The following is a 17,570-nucleotide window of genomic DNA, read 5'->3' on the forward strand; positions in this document are numbered from 1 at the left end:
GTGAGGGAGGAGGGGGCAGGGAAATGAATTGTTAGGTGGCTACGACGTAATTCTGGTTAAACAGGTATGATGCTCGTGTGTTCCTGCGCGTGTAATTTGGCCGGAGAATGGAAATTCCGGGCCTGTTTAATTCATTTTCACACGTTCTGGGAGAGGGAGAGATTAACCGTGCGAAATTTCGTTTTATTAATTTTCCGCCAAATGTTCTTAAATTATTGTTTTATCCTCCCTTCTCGCAATTATTTCCTTGCTTATCGAATGATCAATGTCTCGTTTAAACTTTTATCTCGAATCAACTTGCGAATAAAACTATTTTATTCGTAACTGATAATTAAAAAGAAAGAAAAATTCGATATCAAATGAATCTAAAATGATTTTACGAATACGATCCGCATTCAACGGAGACCTCTCCTCCCCTCAGAGAGGATCTCAAAAAAAAAAAACTCACGTTCCCTTCGCTTATCCAGCGTGTCGAGCCAAAGCGTGCAACTTCAATAGATGGATCCGTTCCATCCCTGGTGGATGTTCGACGAAACGCTGTCACGGTGCCCGAATTTCGAAGCGATTTCCACCTCCGCAGGCCTTCTAAGGCCGACAATGATCCAGATGCATGCGTGCAACTGACGTTCCTTCCTTCACGCTACCGGGTGGATAAGAGGAGGGTGGTGGTGGTGGTGGTGATGGTGGTGGTTCGTGGAAGTATAGGCCTATGCAGGCCTCCGGTATCCGGTTAAATTGGTCACGGAGAGGAACACGTGTTCCCTTCGATCCCTGACGAATCGTTCCACGTTTTTCCCACACAGTGACTGCGCGCGTTCGCGAAAGCTGCGATTTCGAAATCTTTCTCGTCGCCACGTTCGAAGGTTAATAAAACTTGCACCGCGCGAAAATTTTGAGAAGAAAATGCGAGGGGAATAGGTTTTTGAAAGATATTATTTTACAACACTAGAAGATAATGAAGATCTTTATCGTCAAACATCGTTGCTCGAAAATTAAAAAACTTGCATTGTCTGCAAAAATTTTTCGAAACTGAAAAGAATTCGATAAATTAGAAAAAAATGAATAATATTTACAACACGAGGATACCAAAGATCTTTCTCATCAAACGTCGTTGCTCGAAAATTAAAAAACTTGCATTGCATATCCGCAAAAATTTTGAAAAGAAATGCAACAAGAAGAGAATAGATAAATTCCAAAAGAGCTCGAAAATTAAAAAGAAGAAATGCGGCAAGACAAGAGAATAAATAAATTTCGAAACTAAAGAGAATTCGATAAATTAGAGAAAAGTGAATAATATTATTTTATAACATTATTAAAGATCTTTATTGTCAAACGTCGTTGCTCGAAAATTAAAAAACTTGCATTGCAGGTCCGCGAAAATTTTGAAAAGAAATGCGACAAAAGGAGAGTAAATTTCGAAACTGAAAAGAATTCGATAAATTAAAGAAAATATTAAATGAATAATATTATTTTACAATACGAGAATACCAAAGATCTTTCTCGTCGTTGCTCGAAAATTAAAAAATTTGCATTGCACGTCCGCAAAAATTTTGAAAAGAAATGCGACAAGAGGGGAGTAAATTTCGAAACTGAAAAGAATTAAAGAAAAGTGAATATTATTTTACAACACGAGGATACCAAAGATCTTTATCGTCAAACATGCTCAAAAATTAAAAAATTTGCATTGCACGTCCGCAAAAATTTTGAAAAGAAATGCGACAAGAGGGGAATAGATAAATTCCAAAAGAGCTCGAAAATTAAAAAGAAGAAATGCAGCAAGAATAGATAAAATTCGAAACTGAAGAGAATTCGATAAATTATCGGAAAGATACTATTCTACAACACCAAGATACTAAAGATTCCTAATCCCCAATTTTTCATTCACTCGATTTCTATTATCCAAACGAATATCGATCCATTCTCGAATACGATCTATCTGATAAAAACGAGATAAAAAAATCTCTCGCCAAAAAGAAGACAGATTCTCGTCTCGATATCTCGATTTCGTTTATATTCTTTCCTCCTTTTATTATTATTATTATTACTCTTATTCCAAGCGACTCTCTTCCCAGATCCTCCCCAACTTGCCCAACCTACAACTCAAACACTTCGCAACAGCCTTGTTCCCAACGTCGTGAGACAGAGATTCCGCGTTTCATCGCGTCACGTCGCAGGGTTTTAATTATTCCAACGGGAACAACGAGGACGAAGGAAGGGAGGAAGGGAGGGTGAGCACAACTGCTAACGAGACGGGCCTGATAACGCAAATTAGATGGCACGCCGGATCGCTTATTAAAGGACAGTCTTATTAGAAAGACCTTCTCTCCTCGTCTCTTCCCCCTCCCTTCTCCCAGTTCGAAAATTCTCGGATAGAAAACGTGCCGGGGAATACATTTTTGCGGAGGACCCGACGTCTCTCGAGGACGAAAAAAATCTCGCTCGACTCGAGGAGAACGTCGAACGTCGTATTCCCTCGACAGGGGGGAGGGAATCGCTACGCCTCCAACGTAATGAAATCGAGAACTCGATTATTAAAAACGTGGCCGATCTCCCTCCATTCTCCAACCCTCGAGGCCGGGCTAAAGGAAATTTTTACGAGCGTTTCGCGGAAATTCGAGAAGGAACGCGCTTGTTTGCCCCTCGTTTCCCGTGGAATTTGCGATCGCGTGAGGTTTTGACAGTGTCACAGCCACGAATATAACAAGGGGAAAGTCGAGTCGAGTTGGAAATTTCAATCGAGTATGGAGGAATAGAGAAGTTGAAAAAGTTCGTAATATTGTTGTTACGTTGTGCAACGATATAATTAGAAGAATGGAGAAAGAAAGAGAAGAAGAGATTCGAAGAAATCACTCTTATTATAGAATTATTCGTACGAGTTTAATCGAGTATCAATTTCTATCTAATCGATGTAATGGAATTAAAATTATGGATAGGGATGCAAAAACAATATATTATTCTACGTCTCATAAGATTATAAAGAGCTTGGAAACCTACTTATAAAATCTACTTATATTCTACAAAAAATTAAACATAAATAAATATTGTCGCCGTTCAAGTTGCCACATCAATCTAAATACAGGAGAATCACCGCTGGATATTAATTCAAAGCTCAAAAATTCAATCATCAATCGATTAAACTTCAAGAAACGAACAATTATCAATAATTCCACACACGCTCCCGGTTATCACTGCGAGAATATTTGTATTGAAGGAAAAGTAGAGAGTGTGTAAGTAAGAGGACAAGGGGTTGAAAAGCGAGTGGTCGAAGAAGAGCAGCTGTTCGATCGGGAATCGCGCGGAAACGTTCGATCCTGGAAACTGACTGGGCCGCCGATCTGCCGATGACTCGAATCTCTTCTGTCTGTTCTTGCTATGAACGGGCAAAAGGACAAACTCTCCGTGGGAGATGGCCCGTGAGCGGGCGAGACGAACTCGGATTAGACACGGAGTTATGGGGGTTCGCGCCGCCACCCGGCTTTTCGGCTCCCATTCACCTCGCAAGGATCCTCCTCCTCGAGAGTGGAGAGGATCCACCGCCTCTGTGCAACCGGCAACCTTTTTCTCTCCGCGCTTCCTTGTCCCCAAGAATGAAATTTCCGTGGATTTCGTTGGAGAGAAGTTATCGTTCTTCGATTTATTCGAAACCGTGTTTTTGTTCTTCCCCATTAAGAACACGCCTACCTCGATCGAATCTTTCATCTGTGTTTAAAGAAGAATCCATCAATTTTTTTTAATTCTCTTCTTTTGCTTCTTATTTCTTATATTCCATGAATCTTGGATGGATCTTTCTAAAGATTTGAAGGAATGATAGAGCTTATTTTGTGCGAAAGATGGGAGGGAATAATTCCGTGTTATCGATGATTATCAATAAAAAAAAAGAGAGAGAATACATCCAATAAACTCGAAATCTCGAATCAAGAAGATCGAGTGTATAGAATTTTTCCTAGCTATCCACGAGCAATCTGCCCCGGGCTGAGTTTATTTCCTGCCAACCCTTCCTCGAATTCCCTCCCCCCACCATTTTATTATCCATATTCGATAATTTCCAAGGAAATTTAATTATCGAGGGACGGGATATTACATGTCCAGCGGCACGGTCAAATGAAAAACGATCGACGAAAAACGGTCCGCAATATTGAAAACGATACGTGTTCTTCTTACGGCGGCACGTTAAGAATTTCCATCCCCCATAGTTTTCCAGGATGCACCCTCGCCAAATTCCACCAAATTGCACGATAATTTCACGGAATTTTCGCGAAATAACGTCCTCTCCCCCGAAAATTTCGTATTTACAAGCTTTTCAAGCTCTCCCACGAGATATAATCGAAACCCTCCCCATTACGCCGATAACAAATTAGACGAGAATCGAAGGAAATTTCGCTCCAGATCCCCTCTCAACCCTGAATCTCCAAGAATGTAATATTTTCGAAGGGGAAGGGAATAACACGATTGTGCAGAGAAACAAAATCTCTCCAAGTTAGTTCCGTCTTCTGTTTCCTATTCTTTGTACAGTGACGTCACGTGATTGATGACAATTGATCAAGTATATAATTCGAACGCAGGGGACGAGTTGGGGAAAATTTCCAGGCTTTTCAATTTTGAATTTCAAGCTTGAAAATATCTTCGAGTATTGTTGAAATCGGGCAACTTCACGTTCGAAAACTGGTAGATGTTTATCCATGAAATTTATCACGAATTAAATCTTCTCGAATATTAATTAATTAAAAGTTTTCCACACGTGGATGGATCGGAGGCCTTCTCTTATTAATTAATTCACAAACATTGGCACATTTTCTTCGCAGAAATCTCGACTTGAAATTTTACTTCAAACGTTTCCCACGTTCATACCACCCCGTACACATCCAACTTGCTCCCCTCGAGCCGAGGGGCGCTCTTGCATATTTATCCCCTTCGCCCTTGCCAAATGGTCCGTTTCATTCCAACAGCATCGCGCCCTTTACCCACCCCTTCACCGCCCCTTTGTCTTCGACAATTGGAACGATAGTCGCGACGTTCACGAGTGCACTCCGGGACGGAAGGCGTCTACGGCTAATAAGTGGCCTTCCTGCGAATTAAGCGTCGTCAAGCGTTTTTCCTTCTCCCCACTCGACCTTCCCTCTCCTTTTGTTCCGCTCTTTTACTCGTCCTCTCTTCTTTCTTTCTTTCTTCTTCGTTTAATCGTTCATCGAGTGCAACTTTTTAAACGAACGGGTGAAACGAACTTTCAATGGGAATTTCTTTATCAGCTTCATTCTTTTCCCGAGTTTTTTTTTCTTTTTCATAATTTTCATAAGGATTTCTTGTTCATAATTCTATCTTGCGAGAATAAGCTGGTTTCAAAGAAGCTTGGTCGGGAAGGAAATTTTGGAGAGGGTTAATCAAAATCTACGACATCTTTTTGAATAATAAATCGTCAAAGGAGATATAAAATATACCACGTTCCCCAACATTCCTCCCCACTCGTGACATTCGACTGCTCTCTCGATTAACGTGTCGAGCAGCGCTACCTTCCTGACTAATACTAATTAAACGTCGTCACTCATCTTTATTAACGCTCCCTCTACTACGTTTCCCTTCGAACGAAACGAATATGCTCGCGTCGAGTATACACACAGGTATACGGGGTGTTCCATTATTCATGACACGCGTTGAATAAGGGATGATTTCTAATAAAGAAGTGGATCGAAAAGAAAGAATATTTATTTACTACGAGGTTTCGTTTTCGTGTAAATCGAGTCATTTTGCGACGCTCTATTTCTCCTCTTCTGACAAAAGAGGAAGAATTTGAGTCGATCGATGAAACGGATTTAAAAAATTAATCGATGCGATCAGGTAATTTCTAAACTTTTACACGAAAAAATTCTATTCTTGTTCAATTTACTCGAATAACGAAACACGTTATATATACATGCAAAATCTAAAGAAACATCATCATCATCATCGACAAAAAAACGTATAACGAATCAGGGAAACGCGAAACGATTATCTCCCTTATGAAATATTTTTACCAAAAGGATAATGAATCACAATTGCCTTATGAAAAGGAAATATTCTAGCGAAATATAAGCGTTTGCTTTAAAAAAGAAAATCTATGGATCCTTTTAATTGAATTAAAATCGATCATTATTAAAGTAAAATCGAATCATGACCGTTTTCTAATTATTAACCAAATTATTTCCGCGTGAAATACAACCTAATTTCGACTCTCCCCCTCTCGAAATATTCAAATATTCAATCGTTTGGAAGGGCGAAAAAAATATTGACAGATGTCCAATCGTAACGCATTAGCATTCGTGTGAATATATCGATACGCGTTAAATGAATTATCGTTCGATTAGGATGATTGAAATTTTGCTCGACCTAGCATAATGATACCTAAGAATCTAATCTTAATAAAAAAACGTAATAATTTTGATCTACAATTATTTTCCCCTAATGTTAAAATTTTGCGAATTTAAATTATTAAATTCGATATCGATTTTTTTCCTCCCCCATGCACCCCTCCTCGAAGCGCGGTGAATAGATTCGAGGGTTGCTATCCAATTTTTTCATCTCCAAGCTTTCGATTGCGTCACCCGAGGCCTGCTTAATATTTATCGTAATTTATCGCGCAATCGAAAAGGAAAATGCTTTCACCGAATTAAACGCGATAAGAGTTTCGTGCTCGTCGTTTCGTTTCGATTATTTTCTCGAAGAAACCCCCTCTTTCATATCGGGCAAGTGTTTCCATTCGATTCGATCGGGCAGAGATGAGATTGCAAATTTTTCGCGGGGGGACTTTTTCGAGGGACGACGAGAATTGTTACACGTTTAAAACCGCGCAAAAACTTGTTATTCAAGGGGAAGATTAATGCGGTCTCGATGGACCCCGAAACGCGGCGGGAGGCTCGCGAATAAAGAGCGTTTTACACACCGCGTTACGTCGAATGCATTTTGTAATTGTACGATCCTCTCGAGGATTCAGTTTGTGCACTTCGTTTCCCTTTTATTGTAATTATTCCCATGGAGTTATTTACCGTTCCTGCTAATGTAGCGAATAACGCGTGTATAAACTAAATATATTCGCGTTACACACAACGAATACACAAACTATTATTTAAATAAACGCGATCGATTTTACAGTCTCGCCTCGTAATTTAATCCGTGACGGTAAACGCGACAATGTACTATTTTTACGTTCTAAATATCGATCTAAGAATAATCTAATTTAAATCTTTTTAGAGAAAAATTATCTTTAATCGAAAAAATAAAAATTCTTCCTTCTAATTTACAAAATTGTGCAAATGTGAAAAAAGATTTAGAAGAACCCATCTCCTTCTACATCTTTTAAAATACTGATAATAAACTGAATCTAAAATTACGTAATAAGAGTCCGTTCAAAATAAATCCCTTGCATTTTCCACGATGAAAAAACGGAATCTCAAAACTCTTACCTTCGAGCAGCCATCTCCTCCATCCCTATCGCACACATAAACACGTTTCTCGAGGCATTCAGATAAATGAGGCACGGATAATCGGTTAAACGGTGCCCCGATAATCCGGCTTCCAACATACACGGAACATGGACGACAGATACCTTCCACGGGACAAACGTTTCACACCTTTCGCTCGAAAACACGATAAGATCCACCCTTCTCCCCCCCTCCACTCTTTGCCCGTTACGCTGCACTTTTTTCTCTTTCTTTTCTTTTTTTTTTTTTTTCGTTACGACTCGTCAGAATTTCGAAGCGACGAGAAGACCACAGCTGGGAATTGAGTTGACGGCCGTTATGGTGTAATCAGTCCTAATAAGGTATGCGAGAGGAGGGTCGTAGAATGGCCACTTAATAACACAGAATAACTCGATGATTCAAGATGCGTGATGCGACCGCCATGACTTTCGAAAAATATCTCGAATCTGTCCGAACCTGTCCCTCTTCGAGGACGGATCCTGTCAAAATACATTACGCGCATCCTTGAGATTAGTAGAATCGATCGCGGACACGTCGAGCGCGTTTAATGATCGTGATTTTTCGCGATATAAATTTATCGCCGATGATTTGCCGTATCGCGATATTGGCAGGTTGTTGTCGAAAATCAAGTTGGTTAAATTGATTTGAAAAAAATTGATCGAGTTGGAGAGAGGATTGTTGTAGACTCGTTTGTACAAAAGAGTTGAAAGAGTTAAAAGTTAGCGAAAGAAAGCTCGTTTGATTCCAAATAGTAAATTTTAAATGGAATAATAGGGAATTATTGAAAAAAACGAGTGCAAAAATTAAAGTGAAAATGTTTTAAAAGTCTCCAGAGTATTTTTCGTAATGGATGCTGCATTGAAAAGTAATTGCACGAGAGGAATTCTCAATGCAGTGTCCAATAATAAAAAAATTACTGTCGAGAATTCTTTCTGAAACTGTTTTTTAAATAGTAAATAGATACTGCATTGAATTAATTATAAGATATTGAAAAAAGAAAATTTAGAAAAAAAATTAAAAATATACGAATATTTTTCACTATATTAAAAAATAATTACTAACGAAAGTAATCCATTAACGAAAAATTATTTTATTACTAAGAAACTATTCTATATTACTAAGAAAAATTTTCAGAATTTCTTTCCAGAATATTTTTCATAAATGGACCGAAGAATAAGTATACGAAAAGAATTTTCAATGCAATGCCCAATAATAAAAAAATTACTGTTGAAAATAGCTGGCGAGAATTCTTTCTGAAACTATTTTTTAAATAGTAAATAGATACCGCATTGAATTAATTATACGATATTGAAAAAAGAAAATTTAGAAAAAGAAATTAGAAATATTATTTTTCACTACATTAAAAAATAATTACGAAAGTAATCCACTAATGAAAAATTAAAAACTATCGAGAATTCTTTCCGAAACTGTTTTTCGTAAATAAATACCACATTGAATTAATTATACGATATTGAAAAAAAAAAATTTAGAAAAAGAATTAAAAATATAAGACTATTGTTCACTACATTAAAAAATAATTATTTTCACTATATTAAAAAATAATTTCGAAAGTAATCCACTAACGAAAAATTACTATCGAAGAAAAGTTTTGAGAATTTCTTGCCAGAATATTTTTTATAAATGGACCGAAGAATAAGTATACGAAAAGAATTTTCAATGCAGTGTCCAATAATAAAAAAATTACTGTCGAGAATAATTGTCGAGAATTCTTTCTGAAACTATTTTTTAAACAGTAAATAGATACCGCATTGATTATTAAAAAAAGAAAATTTAGAAAAAAAAATGAGAAATATACAACTATTTTCCACTATATTAAAAAATAATTACGAAAATAATCCACTAACGAAAAATTACTATCGAAGAAAAGTTTTGAGAATTTCTTTCCAGAAATATTTTTTATAAATGGACCGAAGAATAAGTATACGAAAATTTTCAATGCAGTGTCCAATAATAAAAAAATTACTGTCGAGAATAATTGTCGAGAATTCTTTCTGAAACTATTTTTTAAACAGTAAATAGATACCGCATTGATTATTAAAAAAAGAAAATTTAGAAAAAAAAATGAGAAATATACAACTATTTTCCACTATATTAAAAAATAATTACGAAAGTAATCCACTAATGAAAAATTACTATCGAAGAAAAGTTTTGAGAATTTCTTTTGAAAATATTTTTCATAAATGAACTGAAGAATAACTATACGAGAGAAATTTTTAATGCAGTGTATAAAATAATAAAAAAACTGTTGAAAATAGCTGTCGAGAATTCTTTCTAAAAGTATTTTTCATAAATAGATACCGCATTGAATTAATTATACGATATTGAAAAAAGAAAATTTAGAAAAAGAATTAAAAATATAAGACTATTGTTCACTACATTAAAAAATAATTACGAAAATAATCCACTAATGAAAAATTACTATCGAAGAAAAGTTTTGAGAATTTCTTTCGAGAATATTTTTCATAAAATGGACTGAAGAATAACTATACGAGAGGAATTTTCAATGCAGTGTCCAATAATAAAAAAATCACTCGAGAATAATTGTCGAGAATTTTTTCTAAAAATATTTTTCTAAAAATATTTTATTTAAATAGATACTGCATTGAATTAATTATACGATATTGAAAATTTAGAAAAGAAATTAGAAATATTATTTTTCACTACATTAAAAAATAATTATTTTCATTACATTAAAAAATAATTACGAAAGTAATCCACTAACGAAAAATTAAAAACTATCGAGAATTCTTTCCGAAACTGTTTTTCGTACATAGATACCGCATTGAATTAATTATCTTTTATTAAAAAAAGGAAATTTAGAAAGAAAATTGCAAGTGTAAAAATTAAAGTAAAAATGTTCGAGAATAAAATCCTCGAGAGTATTTTTCGTAAATGGATACTACGTTAAAAAATAAATGTACAAAAGTAATCCACGAAAAATTAAAGTAACGAAAAATTACCGTCGAAGATAATTTTTCGAGAATATTTTTCGTAAATGGATTGAAGTAATAAAGAAATAACTACACGAAAATAATTTTTAATGCGGTATCTATTAATAAAAAAATTACTATGGACAATAGTTCTCGAGAATTTCTTCTATATTTATTGAATTAATTATTAACGAGATTAATTCTCAAATGCCCTGTCCACTACTACGATTAAGAAGATCGAAAACAATCCTCGAGAATTTTTAAATACACGCTTGCATATAAAAATTAAAATATTAAGAATAAATGAAAAGAATATCTACGCACTTACCTCGAGAACGTCGCAGTTTCTCTTGTTTTGGTTCGGCGCCCGATGTTATCGTGTTCGAAGTCGAATTAAGACTGATATATTCGGAGATTATTCAAGGAGACGCGTAGTAGGAATTGTTTATACTTTTCGTACCGTTAATGTCGACGTGTATAACTCTCTGTAAATTTTAATATTATACGAATAAATATTTGAAAAACATTATTGGAGTAATATTTAACCAGACTTATTATCTTTAATATTGTTTAAACAAATAATATCTTTTTTCAAACGATGTATAACATTTTTTTACGAATGTTTAAAAATATTTTTTTGTTATTAATTATACAGACATTTTTATTAATATTTTATTTAATTTATATTATTTAATCCCCGCAAAATGTATAGGAATAAAGATTTTATTTGATCGATTTATTTATTTATTTATTTATTTATTTATTAAACTCTATTTATTTTTCAAATTTATTCCCTTTACATTTATGAAATTGATGTAGTAACTTATCAATATGACGTGCCTCTGTTACGAAGAATAAACATATTTTACATATCCAATTGAACACGACCGTGGACATAAATAACATTAATAAATCGCAATAAAAACGAATAAAAAAAAGAAAGGAGAAAAGAAAAGGAAGAAAAAGGGAAAAAATTAATAAATATTCAAAAACGGAAACAAACGTAATATCAATTGGACGATGATCGATTTCGTTAAAATATCCAAAGCTGTACACTTTAAAAACGAATCTTCTAAAAGAAAATACAAAAATACAAAAATACCGAATAATTTCAAGTTTCGAAAAAGCCTCTACCAAAAAACTCAATCCCTTTTCAATCCCCCGCAAAAAGAATAAAATATAACAAACATCCTCTCGCCAATCTTGAATGAACAAATAAAAAAAAAAAAAAAGTTCCATATAACGATCCTCCAACGAAAATCATGGAGTGCCACGGGCAAAAATCGACAAACAACGTATCGATAATCGATAATCGCGACCTCCTAGAGGATGCAGAGGAGGCAAATTCACGACGGGCGGCGCACAATTTGTCCGTCTTCATCCGAGGATAGGGGAGGAGGGTTAACAATTTTCTTGTTTCCTCCTCCTCCTCCTTCCTGGATCTGAGAAACTTAAGATAGCCTATCTGGACTATACCACTACCACTATCGTTCGCAGCACGTGATCGTTCTAATTAATTCCAACACACGCCCCTACACCCTCGATCGATCAAGATATCGTGGCCGTGCGCGATTAGCCGGCGCTCGTTCGACAGTTGATCGATGCCGTGGCGTCTTCCATTCGCGTCGAATCGAAGGGAGGGGAAAATAAAAGAAGGAGTGGATAAAAAATAAAAAAGAGAGAGACGCGCGTGCATACCAACTCGTCCAAAATAAATGAGGCTGGAAATTGTGGCGTATACGGTGTGTGTGTCACGATAACGGGCGAGATGTTGGCCGGATGTATCGCGTACAACGTGGCTATCGGCTCCTTGGGACGGAGTTTCGAGTTCCCACCCTTCCCTTCAAATGGCCGCGTTTATCTTCGTTATCCCTGTGAATTTCGCGAATGGAGAAAGAGGAGGATGCCTTTTTTTCTTGGAAATTGAACGAGACGTATGGGAAAGAGAGAGAGAGAGAGGAGAAAGAAGTTGGAACGAGATTGTGGGAATTTCGATGGTTAAGATTGTAGGAATGACGCGAGGTCGAGAAGAGTTGAGGATTATTAAGAGGGTTTTTAAATTGTTCCCCCCTCCTCCCTTTACTTTTTGGAGATTTGTACGGAAAGATAAACAGAAAGTTTTAATAAACTTTGTTCGCGTATATTAGTGGAGGTAAAAAAAAAAAAAAAAAAAAGGGGAGAGAGAATTCTTTTCACGCGTAACGAGTATTTTCATCGATGAAAAATTTCCATAACGAACCAAATAAATTGTAACTGATAGATGGGATATCAGTTTCCAATTTCGGGATCCGTCCGATTTTTGTTTAACGTTCTTTTCAATCGGGGCCCCGCGATGAAAAGAGAAATTCTTCGTTAACGATCGACGTTATGCGTGTAAACGAATCAAAATTGCCACCGGACCTCTTCAATTCGTTCAAAAATCGTCGAAATATCGCGGGTGAAATCGCGGGTGAAAATCTTCTTTCCAGATTTGTATCCCCAGATACAGATTTTTCATCTCGTTTCGCATCCACTTTTCGCAACAATTCAACCCTCTCGTCGATAAAGTAAAAAAGAAAAAAAAAAAAAAAAAAGGCAAAAAAAAGAAAAATATTGCTCGAATCTCGACGCCACTTCAATCAATCGTTAAGTGAGTTCCAATGGGGTAATCGCTTGTTTCTGCGATTAAGTGAGATTCAATTGGGTGCCTCGATATTTTCAACGACGAATTCCATTCGATTAATCGGGCGGAGCGATAATCCAAAAAAAAAAAAAAATCGAGCAATCGTCGATGCACTTGGAACAATTGGGGCAGCGTTGAATTTATATTTCCTTTTTTTCTTTTTTCTTTTCTCCTTTTCAGATATATATCACGGTATTGTAATTACGTATATTAATTCGTCCGAGTGGTCGGATTAGATTTCATTGATTATTACAGATGTTTTATTCCCTCTAATTAATCCATAATTACGCTGTGCCCATTGTTCGTATCTTCTCATGAATCGTGAAAGCATACCTCTTCCATAGAAACTGTGTGCTGTGCAACCCACCGATTAAAAGCCCCTCTGACGATCGTTCTAATTTCCATTTCTAATTAGAACCTACTTAACGCAACGCGTCTCCTCCAATAGAAGCAATTTATTTCTCAAACTACTTAATTCGTTTTTTTTAAGTTGCAACGGGAAACGTTTGCCACACTTGCTTACGATCGTTAGTTAAGTTGAAACTTAATGATAAATTATCTTCGTTCACGTTAAACTATTTCATCCACTCGGAAAATAGGGAAAAATTTCAATGAAAATACCTTCGATTCCGAAATATATCAAAAATTCTTACACCGTCCTTTGCGCCAACATATATATATATATATACCGCACCGAGTCAGGCGCCGATCTTAGCCGATGTTAGCCGAACATTGCCGACCAGCGGTCGGTCGGTTGATCGCGCGGCAGTTTTGAATTTTTCAGCGCGTCGCCGCCGAAAAGCCTTAAATTATCGATCCACTCGGCGGGGGCGGGTCCCGCGGACGGGTTACTTTGATTATTAAACGCGTCTACATGACCCACTATTTCCGCCCGATATCAGCCTTCTCTTGTTATTATTCCATTTGCCCGCGGTGGCCGGCAAATGTAATTTTGCCCGAGAACCGAGTGGTAAAGTCGTAATGACATTAGCCCGCCACGGCTTCTCTTTTCTAGCATTCGTTGTTGCCCCCGCGGCCGTCCAAATATTTGCACGCGCTTTATAATCATCCCTCTCCGCCCCGGGATCCTCTCCCTTTCCCGAGGAACAGGCTCGTACCGCTGATAAAACTATTACCGCCGTAAGGAAAGTGGAAAAAGGATTTTCGTACGGTGGTAAAGAACGACAGTTTAAAAGGCGGAGGGAAACTCATCCCCTTACAAACTGTAACTTATGCCCCGGAATCTCGCTCGAGAACGTGACCTGACGGCGCAACGCGCGTGAAATTCCTGAATATACCGAGGGCTCAGGCTACTCCGTGGTCACAGGGGTTGCAACCCTTGCGGTCGACCGGTTAAGTCTCTCCGCGGTGAATGGAATTAAACATGCGTGATACATTTAGGGCGCCGCGTTGAATTTCGTTGCGCGAAAATTCAGCACCAGTTGGATCGCTGTATGATTTTTCATACAATCTAACTCTTGCATATTTTCTTCTCCTTTTTTTTCTTCGAGAGAGATGACATTACTTGTATTAATCGTTCAATCTTGAATAATTTTATACGTTCATGGAAATTGGACTTTATTCTCCACACTTCAGGATCCATTTACGTAAAGTAAATCGATTCTTATCTCCATTCGATGTTATTAACAAAAATCATTCTTATTTTCTCTTATTGCATAACTTTGGAATAAAATACAAAACGTTCGAAACTACAATTCTTCGTCTCGTCTACAATTGGAAGCAAAGAATCTCCAAGGAGCCACGCGTTGTGTAGGAGCATGGTTGGCAAGGGTTAAACGCATGGTGCTGGATGGCCTGTGCTATCATCACCCCTCCCCGCGTGGAAAGGTCTATTCGGTAAGTTGGCCGCGGTGATAAAGGTGTTCCCGGCGCATGTACGCGCCGTATTTAACATTTTATTCGCCGCAAGAAGCGGTGCAGTTTTCCACGATACGGGTAATGCGATAAATTATTCCCCCGCTTATTTTCTCTTCCCTTTTCTTCCACCCTTGCTTCTTCTTCGCCTTTTCCCTTTCTTCCAGCCTTTCTTCGCTCGTTTAATGTTATTTGACGGGAAAAAAGGTTGGCTGGGAGAGTTAGTCGGCAGCGTGGAAAAACAGGTGACACGGTTTCGATTAAACGTGATCGATCACGATTGGATCTTATATTCTTGGATTTCGAATGCACGGATTTTCGAATCAAAATGCGTTGTTTGGTGTTAGTCGTTGGTTCGCACGATGATTGGATTGTTATAATTGTATCACATCCGAATATAATGGCGATCCAGATTTTCGAATCCAGATTAATTATCGGTTATGGAATACACGCGTGTGCGTGTAAAAAGATGGCTCGGAGGCAGGAAATGGTACACGCGTTACAACGCGTTTTCGTATTTGTAGATAATATTGTTTATATGCAGATTGTTGTATCCTTTACCGATGATTCAATTTTTCCACGGTTCATTAGTTATTTAACGGAACGGAGGGGAAATAACGGCCCGAGGTGTTGTTATAATTAATTAGACACGATGGCGCGGAGAAATAATGCGGATTTTCGTGTTTTAAATTTGAATAAAACACGCCTCCCCCTCAAATGGAACGGAACAGCCACCTTTATATGCATATATTATATATACGAGTATAACAGTAACAAGGATTTGCATGATTTAAATTTGGATTAGACGTTGGTAATCGTTAAGCCGACAATTTTTTTTTTTCCACAAAATGATGGAATAAATGTTTGATAAATAAATCTTCGAATCTCGTCCCTTTATTCCCGTCCATCAAAATTTCAATTTGCAATATAAACATCGACATCGGATAAGTTTTTCCCTCGTTCAAACGTGACTTCTTTCTTCTTTTTTTCCGACCGATCTTTTCTATTTATGCACTTTCAAGCGCCCACTCGAAAAAGTAGCTAGCTAGCTCTCGAGTGTTCGCGCCTTCGTCGAGGGTCCGTTTCCTGTGTTCGAGCTTAAAGAACCGTTTTGAAGGAAATGTCTTCTCTCTCTCTCTCTTTCTCTTTCTCTCGAAAACCAAACACTTATGGTCAAGAAATATCCAGCAAGTGAGTTTAACTTGGAAAATACCATCATTATAGGAAATTCAATTTATCAAGCATAATCGAATCTTGATCCAAACTAAATCCAACTCGACTATCGAAAATGCTTTTTAAGTATTCCTCATTCTTCTTTATAAATAAAAAGTACCACCTAAAAGAAAGTATTTCACACAAACGAAGAAACGTATATCTAACGTGACATTCTCTACGTTATCCTTTTCTTTAAATAAAAAAAATACCATAATAATAATAATAAAAGAAAAGATATTTTACAAAGATGGAAAGATTGTAGCAAACGTGGTACACTTACATTTCCAATCGAAACTAAAACTTTATGTCCACCGTTAAATCCTATAATTTACTTCGAGTGTGTTATTTCTCTGGAAATCAAGCCGACGGGTGGAACTTCCGTAGAAAATTCTAAATAACAATTTGCCGGACAGGCGAACGAAACTGATTCTTTCTCGCCTGCCACGTCACTTCCTCAGTTTTCCAGCGGCTTCCAATAAAGATTTCGTCCAACCCCCGATCATCGAGCAAAAGCGAAATCGTACGAGGCGCAAACCGATGATATTCTACAAGAAGATTTATACATCGAGATATTAATAAGCGTTTCTTATCAAGGATAAGAAAAAAGGGAGGAAGGAAGGAAGGAGAGAAAGGAAAGAGAAGAGTGGAATGTGGAGAGAGGATAAGGGAGAAGCGATCGGGAAACGAGCAAGTTGGCGAAAAGAGGAGCCGCCACGTTGGGGAAGGGAAAGCTATTAGTGTCGAGCGAATTAAAACGAGTTCACGAAGAACGTCAAAGTTGTTCGAGCGGGCTTTCTCGATGGAAAACTTTCGAGTTCGCGTCCGCTGACCCGGACACGGATTTCTCACGGTAAGTGACAAAGGAACAAAAGAATATTCTCGTCCATTTCTTTCTTTGTTTCTTCTTTTTTTTTTGTCTTCATTCCTTTTTTTTTTCTTTTTTTTTTCTTTTTTTTTATACAAAACAAACGTGTTTATTTCTCATGGTTCTTTGCTGAAATGGAAAGTGGCAATTAATTTAATAATCACGTAACAGATCGTGAATACAATATACATATATATATATGTATAATATATATATATATACATTGTTCGATCCGATGAGCGTATTTACAACGATACAATACAATCAATAATAAATCCGCAAGTTTTTTTCAGAGAGAGGCCGAGATATTTTTTTCCCCCCCGGGGGACCAGTTATTACAAACCCTGTACAGGGTTATACACGTGTGTCTGGCCACTTTGACGTGCTCGAAAAGTGTGCGTGAATTATTTACAACGTTAGATTATACACAGTATTTACAGAAGGATCATCCCACTTACGAACTAATAAGCGTTTGGCGACCGTTGCTTTTTCTCCCAAAAAAGACAGTCGTGAATCTTAGGAACGAGGTGTGTACGTGTTTGTGTGTATGC

General features: G+C 37.0%; 1 long non-coding RNA gene across 1 annotated transcript in view; it reads right to left on the reverse strand.

The window, feature by feature from the left end:
- LOC107965062 overlaps window positions 1-17,570 on the reverse strand; it is a 72,936-nt gene that overhangs the window by 11,715 nt on the left and 43,651 nt on the right. Inside the window, exon 2 of the long non-coding RNA XR_003305419.1 lies at window positions 10,731-10,887. This is a non-coding gene — a long non-coding RNA (uncharacterized LOC107965062). The remainder of the gene's footprint in view (window positions 1-10,730; window positions 10,888-17,570) is intronic.

This window comes from Apis mellifera, linkage group LG10 (genome assembly GCF_003254395.2).
Source record: "Apis mellifera strain DH4 linkage group LG10, Amel_HAv3.1, whole genome shotgun sequence".
NCBI classification, from domain to species: Eukaryota; Metazoa; Arthropoda; class Insecta; order Hymenoptera; family Apidae; genus Apis; species Apis mellifera.